General features: G+C 44.0%; 1 protein-coding gene across 4 annotated transcripts in view; it reads left to right on the top strand.

Annotated features, from left to right (window-relative positions):
* CAMK4 (calcium/calmodulin dependent protein kinase IV) overlaps nucleotides 1–26,036 on the top strand; it is a 291,954-nt gene that overhangs the window by 8,545 nt on the left and 257,373 nt on the right. Inside the window, exons 2-3 of one of the 4 annotated variants that reach the window (XM_075932026.2) lie at nucleotides 6,472–6,579; nucleotides 8,964–9,083. The exons of 2 other annotated variants lie outside the window; for them this stretch is intronic. The gene's annotated coding sequence lies outside the window, so the exon portion shown is untranslated. The remainder of the gene's footprint in view (nucleotides 1–6,471; nucleotides 6,580–8,963; nucleotides 9,084–26,036) is intronic. One more of the 4 variants, XM_025190385.3, reaches the window with a different exon arrangement.

Below are 26,036 nucleotides of genomic sequence, written 5' to 3'. Positions count from 1 at the left end.
AAACTTGGAGAAAACTGAATTTTTGTTTTAAGTTTTACAGTACTTTACTATTTTTGTACTTTTTACACCCAAAAATTTCATTGCCTGCCTAGCTACAATTAAGTTGTTTAAACAAATGTGTTGCAATAGTAGAAAAAAAAGTGTGTGTCTGAAAACTGTAGGTACTGGGGGTACTTTTTTTTTAAAAGGGGTACTTTATATTAAAAAAAGGTTGAGAAACACTGATCTAGACCTTTAGCTCAATATTTTGATCTGTGTATTAAAAGAACACTGTGGTCTTGATTCTAGTGTTGAATGTGCTAATGCCTTGTTTTATATTGACTCAGTGTTCAGTTGTTTTTTGCTAGACAACTCACTCTTTCTCCCCCCAAAATGCATATATTTTTGGAGAGTGCAAGTGTTGATTTAGAGTCTATACCAATCAGCTCTGACTTTGGAGTTGGGCTATTCTGTCTCATCAGTCTCCAATTAACAAAATTCTATCCTTTTCTTAGATTTGTTATGTAAATACCAGCATTCTTATCTAAGCAATCTGATAGAGTACTTTAAAAGAGTATTCACGCCTGCCTCTCTAAGGCCTGGTCTTGCACACATAAATTAACATCATGCTAATTCTGAGTAGTTGCATTGAATTTGTGGTAGAAAGCACTGTCCTAGTACAGGTTGAACCTCCCTGGTCCGGCACCTGACTGATCTTGAATGAGGGAATTTGCTGGATTAGGGGAGGTCCCCTGCCACTGGCCTCCCAGGATACTGCCCCTCCCTCTGGTTGGCTCTGCTCCATCTCTTCTGCCGGACCTGAGAGTCCCAGATATAAGAGGCTCAACCTGTAGTATTTTCAGGACTTGTGTCTCTGCTCACAATACTATTTCTATATGAATGAAAAATAAATATAAGTATAGACAGGATAAATAATATGGCCATGCATGTAGGAACAATACATTTTCCATAAATTAAAGGTTAATTCAGAATAAATATGTATCGTAATGCATATCATTTACAATCATTTACTGTCTTTGTAGAACTCCTATTGCCAGCTCAAAACCTTGTGTGTAAAAATCCTATTGATGCTGCAGTGAAATAGAGAGCTAACTGATGTGCAAGGATTGAAAGGGTGGGCCCTAATATCAAATAATCAAAAAATGTCACCATAGCAAAAAGGCATTAAAGACTGGCAATTAGGTACAGTAAGAATGATTGACAGTTCCTAAGTTAGTGTCTCAAAAACAAACAAAATCCCCAAAACCAAAAAACCCTTTCAACCCCGTTTAAAGCTTTTTCTCTCTGTTTATTTAGAAAAGTGTTGTTAGTGGTACAAAGATCTTCTTAATTCTTTCTTAAGGACTTGCCAAATAAGAGAACGTTTTTGTAGCATTCAAGTCAAAATGTCACAAATCAAATTTTATGCTCAGTTACTTTGTGGAACTACATAGCCTTCTATTTCAGTGGGGTGGTAGGGATGTGTAATTACGATAAGTGACCTAATAACATTCATGCTTTTGAGCTTTAATCCAACATCAAATACAAAGATGTGTCTGGCCACTTCAAACTGTAAGATGTTTCCAAAGCAATGCAGAAGTTGGGATACTTTTTTTTTTTTTTAACCTATATAATTTGCTTGCTAACTCTTAAAGACCATAGGTGAAGTCCTGGTCTTCCTGAAGTCAGTGGCACAAGTCCTACTGTCGTCTTCATGGTCAGGATTTCATCGGTCATCCACACCTTATTCAGACAAGACTTTCCCTAGCTTCACTGGCAGTTTTGTCAGATAAGCCTAAATCATAGAAATGTTTCAATAAATGAGTGGTGGAAAATGTAACTTTTCACTGCTGCTTATTTGAGTCTGACCCTGTTAGTACTATGACTGAAGTAGTATTACAGTATCATGGCTAGAACATAGTCTATATGAAATGAGTTTGCTGATTTAGTCAACAGCAATTCCCTGTGAGCACATGACAGCTGTTAATTTTGTTGGTTTTCGCGATGTTTGTTTTTCTCTGCTGAGCCTGCCCTGTCCCTCCAGGTCTGGCCTGAAGTGCATCAGTAGGGCAGTGTGCAGAAGCTGCTCTTGCACACTCTGTGGGGGAAAAATAGAGGAATTCAGTTTTCAGTTCAGTCAATGGGCACCTTTCATGAACCCTAACTTCATCTTATGAAATGTTGTTTGTTTACACTGTAATGTGAACAAAGCTTTTTAAACCAAACAAAATAGACTACTGATTGGGATTTGCGGATACTTATTTTCAATTACACATGTATTGAAAGATGTGGTAAGTTGGCAATAAACACAAAGTGCATTTAAATATTAGAGGTTATCAGGTTCAGTTCTATTACCATGCATTTTTTTTAAAGAAAAGTAAAATATACATTCTGAACACCATTATTTTTATTTTGTGTGCAAGATAAATGTTTGTCGTTTGTCCTAAATACTTGTAAACTAGATAAGATCGTATGGGGGCACTAAGTGCTCTTTACTCAAGAATTGGATTTCTGAATGGGCAGTGACAGGTTATACAATGTTTCCAGGGCATTACATTGTATCGATAAACTGAAAGCATATTAATTAATGTGCAGGATATCTTTGTGCTATGAACCAAGTGACCCTTGCAATTTCTTCTGTAGAATGAGTGTTTGGAGGTGGTTTGAAATGGTTGCTGTAGGTGGATCTTTCTGTATAATTTTCACAGCTTGTTTGTGTTTTATGGAAGGAATGTTAAAATAGAAGCGGTTTTCTGAAGAGTAACATTCTCCATTTTATTATTTCTATGGCATTACTTGTTCCGGCAGCTGTCCATCTGTTTGAGTTTTTGGTTTAAAAAAAAAAAAAATCTAGAATGCTTTTATGCCTCACATGAAAAATGAGTTGTTCTCCGTGGGGTGATAAAAAAAAAAAATCTCAGAAATACTGCAGATGTTTCAGAAGTTAAAAATAATAGACTTGTATCCTTTACTTTAGAAGCGGGGTGGGGAACCTAAGGCCTGGGGGCTGGATGCAGACCCTGGCTTGCCTGGATCTGCCCCTGAGGGTTGGGACTCCCCCCTGCATTGGGGAGCCTATGTTGGTGAGGCATGGTTTTTTGTTTTGTTTTGTTTCTCACTTGTGTGCAGTCCCTGACTGATTTTTCTGTGGGTCAGTGGCCCTGACCCAAAAAAGGTTCGCTACCCCTGCTGTAGAATGAGAGTGATGTTTGAGAAACTAGGGGGAAGTTTGCAAAAACATTATAATCTGCAGTCCAGAACTAATTAGTCTGTTTCTTTAATTCATTGCATAAAACCTATATGAGAAATAGAATGTATTGTATTTCAAGTGGTGCCAGAAGTGTTTTCCCAAATGGGACTTTACTGTAACTACCTTATTGTTTAGATGGTCCAGGGCTTGCCCTAGGTTTCATAGAGCCCTGTATGGTACAAAAGAGATGTATAGGTCCACTCAGTTATCTCCATAGTTGTGACTAAGCCTGTGATATGTGAATAAGCAGGACTGGAGATGACTGCATGCGGTAGTATAAATACAATGTATACAATAGAGTACAATGCTTGCTGCCTTCCACAGTAAGTGGTGTCCTTTTGAAATAATACCCGGCACTTTTCATCTGTAGATGAGCTGAAAGAGGGTGGAGATGGGGCACCATTTCAGATTTTGGTCGGAGGGGGACCTGTGCATGATCTGATGGGGGGGGGGGGGGTAAGGGAACAAAGTGGGAGCATGAGGGGAACAGACTGGGGGCAACGGCTTCAGCAGTGTTACTGAGCATGGTCAGTATAAGCCAAGCTCCAAATGGGGGGGAACAAACCCCATCCGCCTTTCTCCCACATCATCTTTATCTCTATCCAGTGACTACTAAGGCACTGGAAAACTACTTTTTTTGGCAGACAGCTTAACAGTTAGCACTGTTGTCAGCCGACGGTCAGGGCATGGGTGTTCGTGTTCGTGTTTGTGTTCTCCTATACCTGTCCCTTACGACCGGCTGAAGTTTTTAAATTGTGCTTGGTTCTGTTACAGCAACTGAAGGAGTCAGGTTAAAACTTAAACAGTTACAGGTTTATTAAAGAAGCTTATAAATCATATGGTTACAATGGCTATTGCTCTCTTTCTTAACTGCTAACAAATATAGATCTTAAAAATGGTTACAAAGAAAATAAAGATAGAAAATAGAAATAATAGTACCAAGTAACAGCTTAATCTTTAAAGAGCTCTAAGTCTATGTGTACACTTAAGACAGAGGACCACATCCAGGTACAATTTTTACCCCCTTCTGTGCCTCTCGACTCCAGCGTGTCAGGCCAGGGCTGGTCCCTCAATTCCTAGGAAAGACGAAAATACGAGGTGGGCGTCCCCATGGAACCTCGGGAAGTCAAAATACCTAACTCGACCAGCAGGTAGAGGGTAGGTTGACACTCAAAGTGAGTGTGCTGCTGGACCCATCTTTATACCCATGGGGTCACGTATTTCTCTTTATCTGTGATGCCAAATAGTGCTGGTCTGCCTTTTGTGAGGCCAGTTCTTACAAGGGAGTTGTGAACTTAATTTACACTTGTAAGAGAGAACTAAATTGGAAGTACTGGAGATTCTTTTCTCAGTGGGAGATTCTTCTCCCAGGGACCGTGTGTGTGATCATATCAACATGGGTGCCAGCCGAGGCAGTTCTCGCAGCCTCGAGGCCAGCTTATTACCTTAATCGCTCTCTCCTCATATCTATGTTTTCAGCTTCTCAGGATCAGATGAGCCAGCATAGACTATGCTGATTTTATTGCTCCTTCTCTGTCCTGTATGCTTCAGGAACCTCAGAGAGGCAAATAAGATGGATGAGATTTTTGGGGGGGGGGGTCTGTCTGGCTACAACTGTATCTAATTCCTATATCAGTGTTTCCCAATTGGTGCTCCCCGGGGTTCTGCGAAGCAAAAGTAAGGGTTCCACGAGGAGCCAGCACTCCCCCACTCCCTCTTAAAGAGACAAAGCTTTTTTGCATCAGGACTTTTTTTTTCTCGATGAAAAGTGGCAGTGGGGTATTTATTTATTTATTGTCCAACAAATTGCGCTGGGGGCCTTTTTTTTTTTTTAAGGCAACCCTAGGGGTTCCATGGCCAAATAAAATTGGGAAACACTGTCTTATATAAAATAAATTAAATAAACGTGAAATTCACTCAGCTCTAATAGTAGCATATTCTGACTAGGGATGTTAAATTTTGATAAATAGTTGATGGGATTTCCATCAACTATTCGATAAGTCAATAAGGACTAGTGTGGCGTTCCACCTTTGAAATGTACAGATTGAAATGCCGCATGGAGCCTGAGGCTAGAGGGGAATTCTCCCATGACCCCGCGTTCCATGCGGGTGCTTCCACTTTAAAATGTAGAAGAGCTCCAACAGCGACTTTTGTCTGTTTCAAGTTGGAACACTGCTGATGTGCTCCTCCCCCTCCCCCGGAACTGGGTGGGGGGAACTGGCTTTTAAGCACCCCTTCCTCTGCCCCTCCCCTGCTGCCTCTTTCTGATAGAGGCAGCAAGGGTGGGGGAAGTGACTAATCAATTAGTTGCTTACATCCATAATCCTGACATCTTGTTGCAAGTCACTTAAGGGATGCAGATTAGCCTTAACATTTTAATATATATTCTTGCTTTGTTACTAACTCTGTGGAGAGAGATCCCGTCAGGACTCCTGGGCTCTGTCTCACCCCTGGAAGAGGTGTGGGGTCTAGTCGGTTATAGCAAGGGGGAAGATAAATTTCAGCTCCATATAAGAACATCAGAATGACCAGACTGGATCAGACCAAATATCCTTCTAGCCCTGTATCCTGTCTTCCGACAGTGGCCAATGCCAGGTGCTTCAGAAGGAATAAACAGAAGAGGCCATCAGCATGATCCATTGCCTGTCACCAGTTTTGTTTGTTTTAAATCTGCTGCCTGTAAATTTAGTTGGATTATCTTCTTGTGTTTTGTTAGTGAAGAAATAAATAACATTTCCTAATTCTATTTTCCACACTATCCATGACTGTCTAGATCTCTAACGTATCCTTTCACCTTTTAGTCCCATGGTGTCCAACACACTAGCCACATGTAGCTATTGGGCTGGTTGAGTGTGGCTAGTTGACTTGAACGATTATTCATTATTTCAGAATAATGTGGCTATTTTGCTACAGAACTGGTTGGACACCTAGGATTTAGTCATTTTCCAAGCTGAAAAGTCCCAGTCTTGTTAATCTCTTCTCCTGTGGTAAAGAACAGCTTCCCCCAATCATTTCTGTTGCCCTTTCGGTACCTTTTCCAAATCATTCATTCATATATATATATATATATATATATATATATATATATATAATATTAAAATATTTATTTATTTATTTTATTTAAATGGGGGTGACCAGATCTGCATACAGTATTCAAGATGTTAGCATGCAATGACTTGATATCAAGACAATGTAGTATTTTTTGTCATATTTTTCTATTCATTTTCCCAATATTCTATTAGCTTTTTAGTTTGCCACTGGACATTAAACGGATGTTTTCAGGGAACTATCCACAAGGATTCCAAGATCTTTCTTGAGTGGTAACAACTATTTTAGACCTCAACATTTTTGTATGTATACTTAATATTGTATTTTCCCATGTGCATTACTTTGCACTAAACACTGAATTCTATCTGCCCTTGTGTTGCTCAGTAACCCGGTTTTGTGAGATCCCCTCTGTAGCATTTAAGAACTGCCTCTGGAGTCAGGACGTGGGCTTTCAGCAGACCTCAAATATGAAATCCAGGGGATTCAGACTGGGGAGGAGGGACAACTGCTCCCTTCCTAGCACTCCATAAATGGCACCCTTGCAAAGAAACTAACTGACATCTAAGGGCCAAGTCTGGGAGTACAAAATAGACTTCTCTTCTAGCCTGGTATACTATCCATTGGACCATCCCAACTCCCTGCCATCTTTCACTGGTATTCAGCTAGATATCAGTCACTTATGACAAAGCCTTGGAAAGACAGTTTCTCATAAAGCATGTCTTTTCATCTCTCTTCCATTTGAAAGGTATATGTTAATCTGTGCATGTAGAATACCCGTCAATATTAGGAGTTAAGTACAATGAAGTATATTTTCTTCTCATTATATTACAATACTCTACTGTGCTGTCACAATTTGGCAGAAATTACCCTAAGTCATTTGTTGCAGCTGCTATAGATTTAAAGTTATACCTATTCATTTTAGTAAGGTCATAATTCTGCCACCTTTGTTCATGTTAGGAAGTCCTTCACCTTTTAAGAAGCCCCACTGATTTTACAGAGTAAGGAATACTCAAGTGGAGTAAGGTAACAGACTTTACTCCTCTCTTCCTTCCATTAGTGGTCCTGTCTCCGGTTCCTGATGTGCCAGATGTTAGATAGAAAAAATAGAAATGACAAGCTTGGCAAATAGCATGTCCAGGGGAATTAATGACTAGCCGAAGGTTAATGGTCCTCAGCTTTGCCTTGTGCCATCAATTTCCCCAGCCAGTCATTAATCCCCAGGAAATGCCTTTTCCCTTAATTGTTATTGCTTAAAAACTAACAGCTCTGTTCCAAAATCTTTCTTTTTTTTTATTGTCTGGAATCAGACCTCACGGCTCTGTGAAATCCTCTGATTATAGAGAAGCACATGGCATACAGAACATGGGAACTTTTTGAGGGGTGAATGGGGGGAATGTTGTCTTTTGGGCTCTCTCTATCTTGCCTTCTCTTATTTCTCCTTCATTGCCACCAAAGGCCCTTTCAGGTGACTGTTCCTTTGATGGAGGAGAGCTAGATGAAGCTCTTTCCAGAGCCCATCAACACCGCTTTTAAGCCTGGGAAATTGTCTCCTTTCTATAGTTCAAGAGGGAGAGTCACTACCCATAGAATGTTTCTGGGTCCTTCTGTACGAGGAAGTGAGAGTTTGCTTTCAAATGAGGCCCAAATTGCCTGTAGTAAGTCTGTAGGATGGTTTACTACATAGCACAGTGGTCCCCAATCTTTCGAGGTTGTCGGGCGCCAGGGGGCGTGGCCGTTCGCCCGCCGGGCGCCAGGGGGCGGGGACACTTGCACCCCGGGGGCGCCCCTCCCCCCCATAGCCGCATGCCCGGGGGCCGCCCCCCCCATAGCCGCGCGCCTGGGGCCGGCGCTCCCCCCCCCCCCCCGCCCGGCGCCGCGCGCCCGGGGCCGGCGCTCCCCCCGCCATGCGCCCGGTGCCAGGCCAGCCCCGAGCACCTGGCGGGCGCATGGAAATGCCCCCGCGGGCGCCATGGCACCTGCGGGCACCGTGTTGGGGACCACGGACATAGCACATTACAATATGGACTTCTGTCCAAGCTGGCCCACCAGCTAGAGGAATGTTCCAGGACAAGGCAGATAAGGTAAAACTTACCTAGGTTACCTCATGGAAGGATAGGATAACAGATTTATCCTGACATGTCCTGGACAGCACAGAGAACGTGTGGTTTGTGGGTATTCTTATTTTTTAATTATTGGAATGGAGTTTCTGAGCTCTACAAAGCCCATACCTAATATAATTTCCCTTTTTAATATGAAATAAAGCTTTTTGTAATCAGGAAAAGGTGTAAAATGTATTCTCCTATCTTAAGAACTGTATGCACAATAAAAGAATAAGAACCTGATGGCATTAGTATATGTAAACTTGTATGTTTTGGACTTAAAACAACATTTATCAAATGCTGTGGGTCCCAGTTAAAATACATTTGATTATCAGAATGTGTATGTATGTATATCATTACTTTTAAAATGGGAAGGTATGTTTACTGAATGATTTTAGGGTTAAATTTATGAAAATGTATTTGTTTGCTCAAGTAGATATCAGCAAGTATCTTATGATTATTGCCATACATCTATTCATTATGTAGAAGTCTATTATTTATTTATTGGTGTAGAATAAAAAGCCATCTTTCTGAAACTAGATTTCTGAAGTCTTAAGGGTTTTTTTTTTTTTTTTTTTGCGCTTTAGCTCACTTTCTGGTTTTCTGAAGAATGAAAGAATTGTAACTGCTGAGGGATCAATCAGTACATTGCAACAATGTAAATGTCCCCTTTGAACTTCCTCTGCAAGTGATAATGGAGAGAAATGGTATGGCACAGCTGTATAATCAGAATTTTTATAAGAATTTAAATGCAAATAAGGGAGTTGTCTGAGCAACTCTTCTAGTATTTTGTTTGACAGTTTACTTTAGACTATGTACCACCTATAATCCACATGAGCAATTGCCATTGACAATCAATAGGCATTCTGTAAAACATTCTGTCCTTAATAACTCGATAATTTCACTGTCTAGCTTTTTTGTGAGCAGAATACTTTATTATTCAATGTTTTTACATTGCAATGGCACCTATATATCGGAAATGACAGTCTCTGCCTCGAACCACTTACAACTTGAAAAGGAAGCTATGATGTGTGGATGAGACTTCAGTAGGCAGTGAGGGAGAGTAGGATAATAAAATAAAATTAGATAAATAAAATTAAATAAAATAGGGTATTTTAGCACAGGTGAGTTGTACATGCATCCTTTCTCTCTCTTCCCTCATATATATGCATGTGTAGTCTCAATTCATGAATATTAGTTTTTTGGAATGTTTAGGTTAAATAGGAATTTTAAGGGAGGAATTTGACATTCTTGAACAAAAAAATCAAATGTCTATTCGAAAGACTTATTAGTCATCAGAAGATAAGTATGGTGCTAAATTGGCCATGGAATGGATTGCAGGACTTGAAATGCATAACACGTTTAATATAAGGCTATGCAGAACAGAGTGCCAAGCTGCCTGATGAATAACTAATAAAACACGATTGCTTGGCACAAAAGCCTGAAGGGGGTTGATATTTGCCAAAACCACAGGGCTCTGATTTAGGGTTTGCATATGAAACCAGAGAGAGGCCTTTCTGCTATCAAAACACATTGAGTAAAAAGAGAGGGGAGAAATAGTTCACTGGCTATTAGAGACGGTCAACATTTATTTTTACTTTTGAAAATTAAGCGAAACTCTTAATGAAAAATTCCATATTCTTTGGGGGTGACTTCCCTTCCCCCCACTCTAGTTGAAATGGTTTTTGTTTATTTTTTACATAGAGATTCTGGACAGTGTTTCTTAGAAACTTTCAGTATTTTTCAGCCAGCTGGACTGATTATATTGAAATGCAGTTGAAAAAACATAATTTGCTTTGACTCCATGCAAAAGTGGGAAATGATTGGAGCTGGTCCTAAATAGGCCTATAGACAGTTCACTTCCATATAATTCAAACTGCAGATCTTTTGGTTGTTTAGACTTTCCCCAGTACTGATGAAGAGCCAAGTTAGGCAGCTGTGCAATGTATGGAATTTTATTAACTTCAAGGGAAGCTTGGAGACGAACATACTATTGAATTCTTTCCAAAGCCATTGGATTGAAGCCTGATTCCAAAGACCTTAATAATCATTTATTTAAAAATGTTTTGTCTCCTCTTTGCGTTTATATATCTTTCTATGCTTTTTATATTTTATAATTTGGTCTCAAAACACCATTATCACTATTTTACAGATGTGTAAATTATGGCATATGAAGCTTATGGGCTGGGTCATACCTCTCTGATCTTTTCATGCACTACTCTCCTTCTGCCAATGCAAAAGGTGATGCATACCCCATCTAGGTTATTTCTTTCTTTGTTCTTAGCATATGCGGAAACAGGCCCTTTTTGAATTTTCTGCTATAATGATGTGTTCCGTAGGTGAACATACTGCAAAGCAACTGTCAGGAGGGACTGAAAGATGGTTTTTCCTCCAGACCTCAGTTCCATCTCTGTTTTATTTTTGTTTTTTTGCAAATGCAATTTGTGCTTGCTCTGAGTTGTGGGCATCAGTGTTCCCTGTAAGCTGAGAACTCGGGTGCCCACCCAGGAGATATTCAAATGCCACTCAGTTGATTAGCAGAGTGCCCACAGCGGGCAGTTTGTGTTTCTGTTGGTTGTGCAGATCCACATGTGCTTTGGTGCACATGACAAAATTTATTCTGCATGTGGATAAAAAATAGAGGAAACACAGGTGAGTATAAATATTAATAGTTGGATATCTAACTGGCTTTTTTCTGTGGGTGAAAGCAGGTATACTAACATATGTAAGTGCAATTTGCTAGATTAGAAATCCAGCCCTCTGGCTTCCAAAATCTTGTCCCTTCAGAAGATAAAACACAAAGAAAATAATCTTCAGTAATGTATAGTTTGGTTTAGGCTCTCTTGTGAAATGGAAATACTCTACTTTGTTCACTTGTAACCAATCTAACTTTCTGATTGGGTTCCTCTGGCCACCATCATCTCTCCCTGCACTATGTATCTAAAATAGACCTCTTGTTGATATGAAATAGAATGTACAAACCCCACATTGATCCAGGCGAGGATTAATGAACTACTATGGGTTCAAGTATCAGAGGGGTAGCCGTGTTAGTCTGAATCTGCAAAAACAATGAGAAGTCCTGTGGCACCTTATAGATTAACAGATTTATTGGAGCATAAGCTTTCATGGGCATCTGATGAAGTGGGTCTTTGCCCACAAAAGCTTATGCTCCAATAAATCTTAGTCAGTCTATAAGGTGCCACGTAGTATGGGTTCAAGCAGACTTGCCCAACTATGCCTGTAAGGCAGGAATTGACAACTTTTTCAAACCAAAGAGCCAACTGTATCAAACAAGTGGTCAACAAAGCCGTATAAGAATGCCCATTTGCATGACGGAAAATATGAAACTTAATATTATTGATAATTGAGGTAATGATTAATAATAGCATAAATGAAACGTTGTCACAGGCTTTAATGGGACTTCTGCTGCAGCATCTTTGCGCACATTTAATTGAAGTTTCCATAATAATTGGTCAAATCCAGCTTCATGCACATATTCAGTCTGTCTTCTGTCAATCTTACAGCAGGGGCTGGAGATGTGGGGGTGCAGCAGTTTGTGTTGGGGTGTATGGGGGTTCAGGGCAGGGGGTTTGGGTATATGATGGGTTCCCTGTAATGTGTGCACCTGCATGGGCGCGCACTAAGAATTTTCATTCCCACCCATTCCCTCAGCAGACCTGTGTAGCTGTGGCCCCAGCTGCTCCAGGGGCAGGGCCACCTACTGGGTGACTGCCCACGTCAGGAGCAGCTGGGCAGCCACCATGCAGCCTGCGTGGTGGCTGCTGGAGCTGGAGCCTCGGCTGCAGTACTAAAAATAGCACCGTGGCCCAGCTCCAGTCCCAGCACATGGGGTAGCCGCCTGCTGCGTGGCCTAGCCCCTGGGAGCAGCTGGGGTTGCGGCTGTGTGGTGGCTGCTGGGGCCTCCATGTGCCAGGACTGGAGCCGGGACACATTGTAGCTGCTCCTGGCCGGGGCTGCAGAACTAAAAATAGCACCGTGGCCCTGCCTTCAGCCTCAGCACACAGGGCAGCTGCCCACCATTGGTTGCAGGTGTCGGGATGGCAGAAGGTAAGGGAAGGGGCAATGGAATAACTAAGGGGAAGGTGGGGGTGAGGAGAGGAAGGGGCCAGGGCAGGAGAAGAAAGGGGAAGGCACTAAGGGGCAGGGTGGAGGAGAGAGAAATGTCAGGGGGCCAAGAGTAGACCGAGGGGAAAAAGGGCAGGAGCAGTGGGGATGAGGGGAAATGGGAAGGTGTCAGTGGAGGTCAGAGAGGTGAGGGGCAATGGGCCAGGAGGAAGGAAGAGGAGAGGGAAGAAGTGGGTGCCAGGAGAAGAGGGATTGAAAGGAGGGGTGGGCATGTGGAAGGCAGGAGTTGGAGCAAGTCATGTGTGAGGGCACAGAGGGGCATGAAGAGAACAGAGCAGAGGGTGGGGTGGGGGTGGGCACCAGGGAGGAAGAGGACAAGGGGGCAGGTGTTGAGAGGGCTGAGGGAAGGGTGAGGCATCAGGAAGGTGCGGGGGGAGGGTAAGGGAGGGTGCAGGTGCCAGGGGGATTGTAGAGGTGTAGTAGAAGGGCAGGCAGTAGAGGTCAGAGAAAAGAGGCAGGGCAGGTGGGTAGAAGGAGGTGTTGGAAAGGGCATGAGGAGGGGACCTAGAGGAGGGGTGGACAAGGGGACGGGAAGAGCAGGTGCAGGGGTCAGAGAGGATTTGGGGGGGGGGGGCAAGTCCCAGAAGGGCAAGAGCCAGGACAGCAGAGAAGGGTGTGGGGGTGGGGAGGCATCAGTAGGCACCAGGGGAGTAGATGGGGAAAGGGGAGGGTGGGAGTCATGGCAGCAGAGGGGAAAACGGAAAGGTTTATAACTTGGGTGCCATGGTGGCACACATCTGAACAAGTGCACATGACTTCAATATTGGTGCACAAGACACAACTCATGGATGGAAAACGTTAGAGGAAATGCTGCTCAGGGCACAGGTTTGGGGAGTGTGGGCGGTGCAGGAGTGTAACGGCAGGGGGACTAGAGATGTGGAAGTGTAGAAGTTTGTGGATGTAGAGGTATGAAGAGCTCAGGGCAGGGGGTTCAGGTGTATGATGGGCTCAGGGGTGCAGTGGTGGTGTGTGTGCAGGAGTGTTACGATGCTGCGGCCAGATGGAGGCTGGGCCCAATTGGGGCTTGTTGGCCAGGCTTAATTTTTAAATAAATAAAAGGTTTCAACATAGTCTTTATTTACCCCCATATCTGGCTTTGGAGATGGCTGAGCTGGTGGCACAGCTGGGCAGCTGTGATGCGGTCCATGATCGACTGTCCCAACATCTTCTGCCCTGCTGGCCCCCCTCACCTGCCCGGGCTGTCCCCTCCCGCACACCCGAGCAGGTGAGAGACTGGACTGTGATGCCCTCCGGGAACTGACCAGCCCTCCCTGAGAGCGCCCATGGCCACTGCTGTGCATTGGGGTAGGGGTCTGGCCAGCAGCTTTGGCCCCAGCATACCATCCTACCATGGGCGCACAGCTCTCTCAGGAGAGTGGGAAGGGTTCTCTACACCACACGCCCTTCTTGGTCTCCTGGCCTGGCCTCCGCTCTGGCTTTTCCTTTCACGTTTCTGCAGTTGGACGTGCTATCTCTGGTAATCACCAGGCTGGAGGAGGTTTTATGGCTCTTGTGTCCCGCCTCCTTGGAGCATGGAGGAAGGTAGCTTGGAGGGGAAAATGCCTGCATTGCTTGCGTACTTGCCCATAAGCCAGATCTCGTGTGGAGCCTCTGGGTTTCCACCTTCCTGCAGGAAGCCGGCGCTGGCTCGTCTTGTAAGGGGTATGAGGCTGTAACACCCTCACGGGCTCCCCATTGCGGAAGGGGGAAGTGGAGGCTGAGCTCGAGCCACGGGTCCTGTTTGGCTCCTAAGTGAGCCATATCTTGCCCACCCCTGCTGTAAGGCTTGTCAGGCCTGGAAGAAAGGCCTGAAGAGGTGAAGCTCAACTGAGTTAGCAATAGCACTGGAAAGGGTAAAGACCACTTTCAGTCCTTCTCTCCTAGAGGAGAGTATAGCAGAGGACAGGAACTGCTTGCACAACTGCTGCTTGTGTGGTGCCCCTGAGGGATTAGGGTCCAAATTATTACTTTGGAACTCTTATTAGTGACTTGCCACTGCGTTGAACTGGATGATACTCTGCTACAGCCTCTTGAAAGAAGAGAGATTTGCAAGAGTGTCTTCCTCCTGCCCCCACCCTCCTTTTCTGGACCTCTGATAATTCTGGAAGAGGTAGACTGAAGTGGAACTTGGCTGGAGGGCTGAGTCTCCCTTATTGGACTCTTGCTGTTGACTGTTCAGACATTGAAAACTGGAGACTCAATTAGTGTGTGGAACTGCTACAACCAAAGAGCTTAGGAGACCAAGCCTGTGACAAATGAGTTCTCAAATTCATGTCCAGTTAGCCTTTGTGTATCAATGACTGTTTTCATCCAATTTTTGGAATACTCTCTCTCTCTCTCTCTCTCTCTCTCTCTCTCTCTCTCACACATTGTTGTGCAATTCTGTACATTTTAAAATCCTTTTCTAAGGGACGTCTGTCCACACTGAAATTCGAACTAACCAGCTGTGTGCACTCTACATACAACTTTGCCATGGCTCTTGTGAATCTTCCAAATTAGACTGTTGATATATTAGGTTATTTGAAGCTTTAAACAAAACTTGTATGAAAATAACCCTCTTACTGTCTTTGACACTATCTGATTAAATTAAACATGGCCATGTATATCATCGTGGCTTCCACTATTATATAATTGTCACCTTGTACAAAGGTTGTCAAGCTTCATAGGGGTAGACAAGTTAGGAAATGGGTCTGGCCCACGAAAGCTCGTCACCTAATAAACCATCTTGTTAGTCTTTAAAGTGCTGCATAGTCCTGTCTTTTGTTTAAAAAAACCCAAATAATCTGGTAGCATTTTAAAGACTTAGGGTATGTCTACACTTCCACCCTAATGTAGGCAACCGAAGTTGCAAATGAAGCCCGGGCGCCGCCATTTTTAAAGCCACAGTAGTTCGGACTCCATGCTGCGTGTAGCCGCAGGCACAGAGTAGGTAGTTCGAATTAGGCTTTCTAATTCGAAAAAAGACAAGATGTACCGGTAGTTCGAATTAGCCTAATTCGAACTACCTACTCTGTGCCACGTGTAGCCGCGGGCACGGAGTCCGAACTACCGGGGCTTTAAAAATGGCGGCGCCCGGCAAGATGCAAATGAAGCCCGGGATATTTAAATCCCGGGCTTCATTTGCAACTTCGGTTGCCTACATTAACCACCCTAGTTTGAACTAGGGTGGTAGTGTAGACATCCCCTAACAAAATATGTAGATGGTATCATTAGCATTTGTGGGCACAGCCCACTTCTTCAGATGACTGGAGTATCAAGTAAGGTGTCTTTGCTAAGGGTATGATTTGCTGAATATGATGCTATTCATACACAAGTACCATTCTTGTATTTTAATTTATAACTATTGGCTCTGTGTTTGTATTTAGAAAATGTTGGCTGTTGTAGTAACACACAGAAGGTATTTAGCCAGCACATCTTGAAGAGTCTATTCAAGCTAAATGGCCCATCAAAAGAACACTTAATTCACAATGGAAGACCCTATTTACACTGAATGGAATTTCCTGTGAATGTTCCATCTGAAGCAGGGATGGATGATAATTTTGCGGGGCCCAAGGCAGCGCTGTGGGGCCCAGGGCAGCACAATTTTGCACATGCGACTTGGCAGCAGCCGACCAAAAGTAGCGTTTCGCGCATGTGCCTCGGCAGCAGCCAACCAGAAGTAGTGTTCGCATCCTATTGAAGCGTGGGGCCCAGGGCAGCTGCCCTGCTCGCCCTGCCCTATATCCGCCGCTGATCTGAAGTATAAGTAATGGCCTTTACTATGAGTGACTAAGCAAAAATAAGAATGGACATGCGACTTGCCCACGTGACTCCAAATACCATCTTGTTACTGTAGTTTGCCACAGTGAGAACAATGGGTTTCCCTCCACATGGAAGAAACTATTAAAAAAAAAAAAAAAAGCCCTGGAAACATCTTGATTTTGCCTCTTTCCTTTTCAATGATTTGGAAACAACCAGAGATTTGACAGAGGTTTATTCCATCCCTGCTACAAGCCTGAACCAAGAATGTTGCAATTACTGTCTGTGTTTGATTCTTTTAACCAATGTTAACACTCACCTTTCTTTGGCTATGTCTACACTGGCATTTGAACAACAAAGCTTTTATTATGATGGAAGTATTTTGTTGGTAAAAGAGCAAACAGCAGCTAGCTACACGGCCCGACTTTTAGCAATACAGCAATGTTGATGCACCTGTAGTTTCAAAAAGCTGACACAGCCTTTCTTTCTTTTTATAAAATAAATCTTTAGATGTTTAGATACTAAAGAATTGACAACAGTGTAATTATTGGGTAAGACCTGAGTTGTTTATTGACCTGGGAGTGTGGCTGGTCCTTTGGGATCAGAATAATCTTTTGTTTTTAAACTGGTTTTAAAGAACCACTCATTATTAAGTGCAGTGATTTTGGTGGTGATGGAAGGACTGGGATGCTGAAGGAAACTGTTTCTCTGACTTCTTGTTAGCCACTGTGGGAAAACAGAATTTTTCTTTTGTGCTGGTTTGATGCATCTTATGGGAGAGTAATCACCAGTTTTGGTGGGGTGTTTACCCTATTTCTCAGCAGTCTGTCCTGATTTTGGTAATCTCAATTGTGACCCACTGAGGTACTATTGCAGTGCTCAACCGAGCAAAACCAGATACATACACATACATAATTTTGATACTTTTAATATTTTAAATTTTCTCTGTTGAAGTGCACTGAGTATTCTAAGAAGAATGCATTTTCTTTCTTAGACCTTTTATCTTTAGGAAAATCCTCACTTCCATAACTAAGTGTAATGATTCTTGGTTTGCTGGATGTTTAACCAAGGAAAGCTATACATTTTGAGTGCTATATCTTCATTCCTAAAATTCTCAAGAGTAAATAGGCCTGGCTTTTGAAAATAGTGATATACATGAATTTGAACTTGGGGGATGGATCAGAGCTCCTTTCTTAGTCTGATCTCTGTAAAAGTTTTGAAGGAGATAGTGCTAGGCATTTAAGAGTGAACATGCCCTGTTACAGAGCCAAATCTGGAAACTCCAGGATGTTCAGATTTTCTAATTTATACCAACATCTACAGGCATGCAAAATTTCATTTTAACCATTAAATTTACTGTGTAATTTCCTTCACCAACAAAAATACCAGAAATAATATTAATAGTTTATAGGACACAGTTTCTGCTAATAGGGAAACTGTTAAAACTAAAGTTGCACGTCCTATTAGAATGAGCAAGTCTGTGCAAAAAACCCAAATTGAAGACCTAATGTTTAGTATTGTCAGGACCAAAGCTCAGGGTATGTCTACACATCAGTGTAAACTGGGGCTCATGGCAAGACCCTCCCCACTTTCCTTGTGTCCCTACATAGCAGTTGCTTGAACCCAGGATCCCAGGACCAGTGTTGTCTTCAGGTCGTCATTGTCAAGTCCAAGTCTAGTCTCAAGTCTTAATTTAAAAAATGTCAAGTCACTTTTGTACAAGCCATCAATATCGGCATTTTTGGACAATTTTTTCACCAACTCGATTTAACAAAATTAGCAACTCTCAAGTTGAGTCTCAAGTCACAAACAATGAACCCGAGTCAAGTCTCAAGTTGAGTCACCTAGGTGACTTAAGTCAGACTCGAATCAACAACTCTGCCCAGGACCCTGCAGGGCTGGAGGGTCTGAGTTTTGGTCAATCTGGAGTCTGGGATCCAAGCCCTATTGCTTTGCAGTGTAGATTTGGCATCAGCTTGACTTGGTTCCAGAATTAGCTGGAGGAAGTAGTCCCAAGGGTTTCTTTAGTCCTCTCTGTGCCAACAGTCTGCAACACGCTATGTGGCAAGGGAAAGATACCCTCCTCCCCCGTTAGCAAATAGCAGCAGCTCAGCAGCTTTAGCCCCCTGTCTTCTGATCACTGATCTGCAAGCAAAGTATTAGAGAGCTTCCATGGTTTGAAATGGAAACTTATCTGCTTAAGTCTTTTGCAGACTGAGTTGCTTCTTGGCCACGCAAGCACAACCAGATTTTGTTGAATCTGATGTGAGGTCAGTAAAACTGGATTTCAGCAAAAGCACCAGGAATGACCACACATACCAGCAGCTAGCTAAAAAAACTGGCAGCTCTGCAGCTTTTCCAGGCAGGTAACCAGTGCAGTAAGAGAATTAAGAAGCTAATGGGTGAATACAGGAAAACCAGGGATAAGACCCACCAGTTGGGCACCTCACCAACAACATGCCCATTTTATGATGACTTTAACCAGGTCTGGGCATGGTACCCAGCACAAAGTAAGGATGTTAAACATCGAGTAATTTACTAGTCGAATAGTTGATGGAATTTCCATTGACTAGTCGATAGACACTTCTGCATTCCTCCTTTGAAATGTACAAGAGCCTACACTGGGGCTCTTGTACATTTCAAAGGAGGAATGCGGAACTTCGTGTGCAGCCTGGGGCCAGTGGGAAGTCCCGCTGACCCTGGGCTCCATGCTGTTGCTGCCGCTTTGAAATGCCACATAGATCCCGGGGTCAGCTGGGGACGCCCCAACTGATCCTAGGCTCCGTGCGGCATTTCCATGGAACCCGGGATCAGTTGGGAAGTTCCCAACTGACCACGGGCTCAATGCAAATGCTCTGGCAGCATTTCAAAGGGGAGGTGCTACACAGCTAATCCTGGTCTCAGCTGTGGTGCTGCCCCTTTCAAATGCCGCCACGGTGCTTCAAAGGGGCAGCACTGCATGGAGCCCGGGGCTAGCTCCATGCGCTGCTGCTTTGAAATGCCGAGGTGGCGTTTCAAAGTGGCAGTGCCACACGGAGTCCTGGTACGGGTTCTGTGCTGCTGCTTTGAAGTACCCCCTTTTCCCCTTCCCCCTTTGCTGCCTCTATTTGATAGAGGTGCTGAGGGGAGCAGGGAATTGATTAGTCCTTAACATCCTTAGCACAAAGCCAGCCTCTGTTTCACGATGCCCTGCTGGTCCCCGGAATGCAGCATTGGAGTCAGCAGCAGGCTCCTGGATCACAAAGTGACTTTTTGAATTAAACCAGTCCCAGAGCTGGCTTTGGATCAGGATCAAGAGCAGATTTTTGGAAGAGCTGTTTGCCCCTGAGGTACTGCTGGCTGCTAAAGCCTGGTAAGTGCCTGATTCAAATTCAGCATTTATTACAGTGATGGAAGGGATTTCTGCTTTAAGAAGCAATGTACAGATGGTAAGCTTAGGTGATCAGCATTTTGATCTCTTGTGGCTGATTGCATCACAGTGTCTAGGCTTTCTCTCCACCCCTGACTGTTGACTTCCTACCCCATGTACACCCTCCGATGAGTAGTTCAAAATGGGTTTCTTGAAATTTACAGCTGGGTGTGAAAATTTGAAAGGTGTTTTTTTTAACCTGTTAAGTTACTAAGATTTGCTACGGTGATTCTTGTTTTTCTGCTAGTAATTAGAAATTTGTCACTCTCCTGTCACTTCTGCAGAGTTAATGCAGCTGCCACTAAACACTGAAGAGTGTGTGTGTGTGTGTGTATGTATGTATGTATGTATGTATGTATGTATGTATGTATGTAAAACAGCATCCTGAATTTCCAAATCTAGTTAATTTCCATCAGCGGAAAGCTATGCTGGGGTGAATTCAGATTTCTGTGTTTTGGTAGTAATGGGGGAAAACCATGTATGTAACTGATTCCCTCCATGTCAGGCTGCTCCCTGATTACCTAGTTCTGAAGGCAGTGCTTCTGACAGCAGCAGTGCTGAAGCAGGGATGGCATAACATGGTAACGAGACTCATGGGATCCCAGTCCCACTGCAGGGCTCTTCCCTCTTATCATTTTGTTTTTTTCATCCACTCAATTTCTCTGCCCCCGCTCTACTGCTTTGTGACCTGGGCTGGTTGTTCCACCTCTTTACAGCCTTGATAGATACAACTGAGTTGAGAATTTTCAGAAACACACATTTCAGAGCCAAAATAGAGCGTTTTTAAATGATCAAACTGATGTGGCAAGCCCAGAAGTGCTGGGGCTATGAAGTGCCTAGTCCTGGCACAGATTAAGCACTGACTTCACTCTATTCACAGATACGCTGGCCAGTTAATATTTGTTTGAATACTTCTGCTGCATATGCTGCAGGTTTCCCTCCAGCAGCTTGGAATAACATCTCTCTCTGCCAGTAAGTCACCACAAGAACAGTTATGTCTTCCAAAATATGGAAGGCTTGATATGACAGAAAAAGCCTTTTGCAGCCTGGGCTCTGTATACACTCACCTCTCCTACATATGACAATTAGTTATGAATTTTCTACGAAAAAGAGTAAAGATTTAAATTTTAAACTTCCCATTGCCTCTGCACTTCAGTAACTATGATTTTACATGGCTGTGTCAAGAGACAATGCAAGGACTGACGTGTGTAGCTGCGTCTTTATGATGTGTGTAGCTGCACTTTAGAAAGGTTACATTTTAAACGATAACCCTCTGTTTCTTGTCTTGTTTCAAGATCCTCTGCTTAGACTGGGTGCTGTTGTTTAGGAGCTCCATCCATCCCTGGCCTAACATTCTCAGGGACCGCTCCTAAAGGAGGCCCTTCTGTGGTGAAGTTTATAATCAGTGCTCTTGAGAGGAAGAAGAAATACAAATGCCTGGAGTAACAGCATGCTGACAGGCAGGAGGAAAGCTGAGGTCTGCTACCCAGGCAGAGAACAGGGTAAGCAGTTTGTGGAAGAGCCCAACCAAGAGAACTGTTTCAGCAAGTCCTGTCTAGAATACCTGCAAGAGCACTGATCCTTCAGTAAATTCCATCTGTATAGCTATTGTGATGTGCCGTCCCAAACAAATTATACTTTCATCATGTAATTCTGACTTGTATTGCATTGCAAGCAAGACCACCCCTTCCAGGTACTGCTCCTTGCCCAAAATATCCATTTCATTTCCTCTCCTCTCCTCTTCCTTGCCCCCAGCAATTCATGCATGCTCGAGTAGAAGACGGGGAGTAGTACCTCTGAGTCCCTAATGTGAGCACACAAAGCATCTCTTCTGTTTCCTGGATGCTATAACTCCCGCATGTGACAGTTGCTCTTTCTCACGGAGGTGGCTACTGATCCAGCATCCCTTTGCTATCATAAATCCATTCAGAAGGAAATGGCTCACTTTTGGCTTCACAAAGGTCCTGAAGAGCACAGCAAGCCATAGTAACACTGGCATCCAAATAGGTCTATAGAAGCATCCAATGAGATTTTTATTGTGCCAAAGCACATTTGGCAACCATTCTACACCTGCTGAGAGAGTAATTAAACCTTCTTTTGCCAAGGCCTCTGAAATTAAGGTATGGTTTCATAAGCCAAGGCAAAGAGAGGGTATGTGGCATCCTCTAGAACAGGGGTCTCCAAACTTTTCAGCCCGAGGGCCGCATTAACTATCAAACAGCAGTTCGGGGGCCGCTTTCACGACGGGGAATTTCAGTTGCCTATTGCGCCCTCTGTCGCAGCGCGGCCGGTACTCTGACCATGCACTCCCTCCAGTGCTGAAGGGGAGGGAAAGGGGGGCCCGGGCCCACCCTCACTCACGGGCCCCAGCCCAGGGCCCTAAGGACACGGAACCAGCTGGCTCCGGTCCGGCTGACGGGGCTCCTGCCGTAACTCGTCAGCCCGCCAACTCTAACGAGTTCTGCCCTGGGCTGCTTCCTTTCCCTCCTCGTGTGACCCTCTACCTCCCCCCACCGTGGGGCGGTCACCTTTGATTCGTCCGTCAGGCTGACGGTCGTATATCCAGACGCCCACCCCTCCCGCCGGGGCTGGTCCTGCCGTCTGGGTGGCCGTCGGGTCTGGACTCCTGAGAAGGGGGGGGCTTTTCCCCCTGCTCTCCCCTTCCTCTGCACGCTGTCCTCCCCTCCTGCTTGCCACCGCTCACTCCTTCCCCCCCCCCTGGGCGGAAGGGGTCACCTTTTTAAAGTTCCTGCCGGGGTTCACGTTCCCCCGCACGTCGCCGGGCGGGCGTTACCACCACCGCCCATCCTGCCCCCTGATTGGCCGGCTGCCCTGTCAGTCTGGGCGGGGGAACGCCGCCCGTGCTAACCCCCGCCCCCTGCGCCGTTTGCCGCCGCGCGGCTGCTTGTCAGCGGAGCGGCCCGCTTCTCCTGCCCCGGCGCGGCGTGAGTACACGCCGCACACCCCTGACAGGGCCCCCCCCGCGGCAAGAAGGGCCCGTTCGGCGGCGCCCCAGGGACGGGCGGGGGTCGCCTCGTCACACCGGCACGCGGAAGGCGGGGCCAGACAAAAAGGTCTCCACAGGCCGGATGAGAGGGCCTCGCAGGCCGCATCCGGCCCGCGGGCCGTAGTTTGGAGACCCCTGCTCTAGAATAACAGTGGGGACAAAAACATAATTTTGTGTCAATGTTATTGATCAGAATAGAATCCCATTGTGAAATTTTCTTGTACAGCTGAATCTGATGTTCATAAATCTGCCTCTGTGGACCACCAGTGGCATCCTGTGCAATTTACATAGCTGTGTGCTCTTTGAAGAGGGCAAACTAGAGGCACATGAGTCCTGTAAGTAGCATTGCTACTTAGGAAGCCCTGTTATCTCAAAACCAGCAATTGTGAAATATCTTTAATGCCTTTCACTTGGGGGTAAACCAAAGCCTGATTGCTTTGGTCATCTCTACCACCACTTTGCCTACTGTCAACTTTTTGTTAACCCCAAACTGATTGTCAATGGACCTGTAGCAATCTGAGGTAGCCCTTTTGACTTTGTGCCACAAATATGTGTGTGATTGGTTACTTTGTGTTCTAGTTAAGTTATCCAGACAGAGAGAACATCCGTGTGACTGACTTGTGATGCATGTGATTGATCCCCCGATGAACTGTCAGAGTAAATTGTTCATGAACAACCCATAAACTGAAATTTGTTCACATCAGCTACTTTGTGGAGACTAATGAATAACAAATAAGTTAGAAGAAACCAGGGCTGACTTGCCAACAGAACCAAGGGTTAAAGTTGTTGGATAAATTACTTGCAACAAACTGAGGTAATGAATGTAATGAAGAATTCATGCTTTGTTGTTGTTTTGTTTTTAATAATTAACCCCCATGGGGAATTGTCTGAAAGCACTTTGAAACAACATTTTTATTAACTTAGGAACAAAATCATCTTAAGATAATCAAGATTAAGAGCACAGGCACCCTGCCAACACTAAAGAGTTCTATACTGCATTATTTTGTTTTGTGTTGAAATGAAACGGACTTCATGATGCTTGATTAAAATCAATGGACTTTTAGAACCCTTCCGTAGAAGAAGTGCTATTGAATGTTTAATATTCAGATGGTGGTGTAGTCTTCTTTTCTAGAGGCTCATTTTGGAAACAAATTACTTGTATTTTTTATTGAGCCTGGGAACTAAATACTTTTTTCAAATGGTCAGAAATACTCAGATATATAAGATATCAGTTGTAGTTAACTTTGAAAGCTCTTGTTCATATTCTAGTCTAAAAGTTCTGTACTCTTAGGCATTCTGCAGTTCTGTGACAGAGCCAGAGAATCTCTGAAAGTATATTGAGAACCATAACGCTTTGGTCACAGATTGTGCCAGAAAGACTGAGATTCCTATGGCATATTACAATATTGTTTTCACACAAGGCTACTATCAGACTAAATCTTTATGTATCCAAGAAAAGATGGAAAAGGCTAATGTCTGTTTTACAGCAATGACACTTCGTACAAAGCAAAAAGATATATTTTGTCATGGGTTGTTGTGGAATATACAGAAACTTTTCATTGACCAGTTTTTTTTTAAATGTTAAGTAAAAATTCTGCTCTGTTATACTTTGCTGCCCTGCCAGCTGTGGGCCATGCTGCCCCACTGGCCTGCCAGCTGGCTATGATCCCAGCCACTAGCAACCTCTGCCGCTTGAGCTGTCTAACCTGGCAACATCCTTGGTTTGGGAGAACCACAGATGTTGCTGGACCAGAGTCCAGGACCACAGAGGTTCAACCTGTGTTTCTATATACATTCCAAATTGGGAAGGAGAAGTTGGTGGAATACTGTCTGCTGCTGTTTGCTGAAATCTAGTCTACTCTGCAAGTTACTGGCTTTCTGACTTGCATGACAATGATACTGTATTTGTCATTCAGCCTACAAAGACAGCATACTCCATCTTCTGTGTCCTAGGCAAGGGACTATGAGCAAAGGAAAAAAGCTCTGCAGTTCTTTAGGCCTTAGAACCACATGTCTCTAAAAGAGAGGACCAAATGTAGTGCCAGTGTAAGCAGTCTGTAGAATAGTTCTGCTTGAGACAAGCTCTGAATTATGACCACAAGACCATAGCAAAGGGGCACAACAGTTCTACAAAAACATTCTCCCTGTGGTCCCTAAGGAGCATCCTCTGTGTACTCCGATCATCAAACCATGGTCTGTCTTGCCAGAAATACATCAGTCTTCCTGTTGCAGTGTTTCTAGTTTGTTTTGATATGAGTGTTTGAAGTGAGTCTCTTTAGTTTGTTTGTTTGCTTTCTCTTAGCCACTTTTATTTATGTCTTGCCCTGCCCCCCTTGTCTATCTCTGGTGATAGCAGATTCAGTTTTAAAGACTCTGTCTTTATTTTTGCAGTCTCATCCTTATCTAGAATTCAAATTGAAATCTTAGTTGACTCCCTGGTACTGTGCAGAGCTGTATCATTAAGATCTGACTAGTGCAAAGGTTATCTAACATTGTCTTTGTTTAGATAATGCATATGCAGTACTAGATTTAAAGATTTTTCAAAATAAGTACATTTCTTTGCCATACAGTAGAAACTTTTAAGTTTCCACTTTCATTAAGTTGGTGATCTGTAGTGTTTGGAAGAATTCCCTGTTGTGAGGGGATTTTATGGGTGGCATCTTACAAGTTTTCCACCTCTGGTTTCTGGCCAGTTCTGTCTAATAATTTTAGAATCTCCCAGAAGCATTTCTAATTTTGCTATAAAATGGGGTGTGTGTGGTGAGTGTGCATGTGCATGTGCGTGTGCGTGCATGCGTGCACCGCACCACACCACACCATGGGAGTTGGGGTGGATCTGGCTTTCCTGAAGAAGCTTCTCAGTGAAATCTATATAAAATGCCACATCTTCATTTGTTCAGTAGATGTCAATCTTCTTACAGAAGAAAGATTTTAGAATTGTTAGGGGCAGATTCACTAGTAATGCTGCAGCCATTTTGTGCAGTTTATTCCGGAGAAAGCCAGTGGAAAACTCCTGTGAGGGAGAGCTCTCAGCCCTGGGAGAGCAGACAGTGGTGCATTGGCTGCCTCTTCGGTCAGCAGTTCCCCCACCCCTGCACAAGAGAAGAGAAGGAGTATGTCACTGGTCCTGTGGGCCTGAGATACAGAGATATCATGGAGTTGAGGTTTTACTACACCTACTTCTTCACAGGTACAAGGTCCCTACATCTTTAATTTGTTAGTATCAGTGGCTGAGGAGCAGTGAGCTTCTCCCCCAAGATCGTCCTTAGTGTACCCTAGTAGAGGCAGAGAATCTGCCTGTCACACTGACAGACTAGCCAACCTGGATATGAGCCATTATAACTTAGCAAAAGGCACTGA

Source organism: Pelodiscus sinensis, chromosome 6 (genome assembly GCF_052426305.1).
Source record: "Pelodiscus sinensis isolate ZL-2025 chromosome 6, ASM5242630v1, whole genome shotgun sequence".
NCBI lineage: Eukaryota > Metazoa > Chordata > Testudines > Trionychidae > Pelodiscus > Pelodiscus sinensis.
Note: the sequence above shows the minus strand (reverse complement) of the source record. Positions and strands in the feature narration are given on the sequence as shown.